Source organism: Salvelinus sp. IW2-2015, unplaced genomic scaffold (assembly GCF_002910315.2).
Source record: "Salvelinus sp. IW2-2015 unplaced genomic scaffold, ASM291031v2 Un_scaffold9184, whole genome shotgun sequence".
Taxonomy (NCBI): Eukaryota; Metazoa; Chordata; class Actinopteri; order Salmoniformes; family Salmonidae; genus Salvelinus; species Salvelinus sp. IW2-2015.
The window spans coordinates 3,214-6,426 of NW_019950443.1; positions in this window are offsets into that span (position 1 = coordinate 3,214).

The window sequence follows — 3,213 nt, forward strand, 5'->3', positions numbered from 1 at the left end:
TTGATCACCGGAACAGCCATGTTTAAACCAAACGCGGACTATATTTAGTCAGGTGTGATCCACCGGAACAGCCATGGTTTAAACCAACGGGACTATATTAGTAACAGGTTATCACCGGAACAGCCATGTTTTAAACCAACGGGACTATATTTAGTCAGTTTTATCCACCGGAACAGCATGTTTAAACCAACGGCCGACTATATTTAGTCAGTTATCACGGAACAGCCATGTTTAAACCAACGGGACTATATTTAGTCAGGTTATCAATTGGAAACAGCCATGTTTAAAAACCAACGGGAACTATATTTAGTCAGGTTATCACCGGAACAGCCATGTTTAAACCAACGGGACTATATTTAGTCAGGTTATCACCGGAACAGCCATGTTTAACCAACGGGACTATATTTTAGTTCAGCGTTATCACTGGAACAGCCCATGTTAAACCAACGGGAACTATATTAGTCAGGTTATCCCTTGGAACAGCCATTGTTTAAACCACAGGACGATATTTAGTCAGGTTATCACTGAAACAGCCATGTTTAAACCAAGGGACTATATTTAGGTAGTAATAATCTCATTAATGAACCAGCCATGGGTTAGGTGTTTCCAGTTATCTACTGAATATGGGCAATTATAGAGCTCTGGTCAATATAGAGCTCTGGTTTCAATATTAGAGCTCTTGTCAAATATTAGAGCTCTGGTCCTGCTCAGGCTCTGGTCAAATATAGAGCTCTGGTCAATATAGAGCTCGGTCTGGTCCTGTCCAGGCTCTGGTCCAATATAGAGCTTCTGTTCAATATAGAGGCTCTGGTCAATATAGAGCTCTGGTCAATATAGAGCTCTGGTCAATATAGAGCTTCTGGCTCAATTATATAATTCCATAATAATTATAGGAGCTCTGGTCCAAATAAGAGCTCTTGGTCGGGTCCCTGTCCAGGCTCTGGTCAATATAGAGCTCTGGTCATATAGAGCTCTGGTCAAATAGAGCTCTGGTCTAATATTAGAGCTCTGGTCAATATATGAGCTCTGGTCAATAAAGAGCTCTGGTCAATATAGAGCTCTGGTCTGGTCCTGTCCAGGCTCTGGTCAATTATAGAGCTCTGGTCAATATAGAGCTCTGGTTCTGCGTCTGTTCCAGGCTTCTGCGTCAATTATAGACTCTGGTCAATATAGGAGCTCTGTCAATATAGAGCTTCTGCGTCAATATAGAGCTCTGGTCAATATAGAGCTCTGGTCTGGTCCTGTCCAGGCTCTGGTCAAATAAAGAGCTCTGTCTGGTCCTGTCCAGGCTCTTGGTCAATATAGAGCTCTGGTCCAATATAGAGCTTCTGGTCAATATTAGAGCTCTGGTCAATATAGAGGCTTCTGGTCATATCGAGCCTCTGGTCCTGTCCAGGGGCTCTGCGTCAATATAGAGCTCTGGTCCTGTCCAGGCTCTGGTCAATATAGAGCTCTGTCAATATAGAGCTCTTGGTCAATATAGAGCTCTTGGTCAATATAGAGCTCTGTCAATATAGAAGCTTGGTCTGGTTCCTGTCCAGCTCTGTCAATATAGCGCTCATGGTCAATATAGAGCTCTTTCTCCCTTTTTTCTTTTTTATGGTCAATATTAGAGCTCTGCGTCAATATAGAGCTCTGGTTCAATTATAGAGCTCGGTCAAGATAGAGCTCTGCGTTGGTCTGTCCAGGCTCTGGTCAATAAGAGGCTCTGGTCAATTAGAAGCTTCTGGTCCTCGGTTCCGTCCAGGCTCTGGTCAATATAGAGCTCTGGTCAATTATAGAGCTCTGCGTCAATATAGAGCTCTGGCTCCAATATAGAGCTTCTGGTCAATATAGAAGCTCTGTCAATATAGAAGCTCGTTGGTTCAATATAGAGCTCTGTCAATTAGAGCTTGGTCTGTCCTGTCCAGGGCTCTGCCGTCAATAATAGAGCTCTGGTCAATATATGAGCTCTGTCAATATAGAGCTCTGGTCAATATAGAGCTCTGGTCAATATAGAGCTCTGGTCTGTCCTGTCCAGGCTCTTTGGTCAATAAAGAGCTCTGGTCTGGTCCTGTCCAGGCTCTTGCTCAATATAGAGCTCTGGTCAATATTAGAGCGGCTGCATATAGAGCTCTGGTCAATATAGAGCTTCTGGTCAATATCGAGCTCTGGTCCGGTCAGGCTCTGGTCAATATAGAGCCTCTGGATCCTGCTCCAGGCTCTGAGTCCAATATAGAGCCTCTGGTCAATATTAGAAGCTCTGGTCAATATGAGAGCTCTGCGTCAATATAGAGCTCTGGTTCAATATAGAGCTTCTGGTCTGGTCCTGTCCAGGCTTCGGTCAATATAGCGCTCTGGTCAATATAGAGCTCTGCTCAATATAAGAGCTCTGGTCAATATAAGAGCTTGGGCAATATTAGAGCTGCTGTCAATATAGAGCTCTGGTTTGGTCCTGGTCCAGGCTTCTGCGTCCAATATAGAGCTCTGGTCAATATAGAGCTCTGGTCTGGTCCTGTCCAGGCTCTGGTCAATATAGAGCTCTGGTCAATATAGAGCTCTGGTCAATATAGAAGCTCTGCCGTCATATAGAGCTCTGGTCAATATAGAGCTCTGGTCAATATAGAGCCTCTGGTCAATATAGAGGCTCTGGTCCGTCCTGTCCAGCTCTGGTCAATATAGAGCTCTGGTCAATATAGAGCTCTGAGTCAATATAGAGCTCTGGTCACGGTCCTGTCCAGGCTCAGGTCAATATAGAGCTCTGGTCCGGTCCGGTCCAGGCTCTGGTCAATATAGAGCTCTGGTCCTGTCCAGGCTCTGGTCAATATAGAGCTCTGGTCAATATAGAGCTCTGGTCAATATACAGCTCTGGTCAATATAGAGCTCTGGTCCTGTCCAGGCTCTGGTCAATATAGAGCTCTGGTCCTGTCCAGGCTCTGGTCAATATAGAGCTCCGGTCCGGTCCAGTGGTTAACGTTTGACCACAGGGTCAAGAGCTCAGGAAACTACCCAACACACTGTTAGACTAAAACGATGCAGTTACAACAACATAACTACCCAGGATTCAGGACAGCAATTATTCATTAACTAGACAGTTATCTATCTAGATGGCCGATTGGTTGAACTGCTGTCTAGACGGTTATCTATCTAGACGGCCGATTGGTTGAACGGCTGTCTAGACAGTGGTAGAGGTAGTGCACTATGTAGGGAATAGGGTGCCAGTTGCTATAGCCC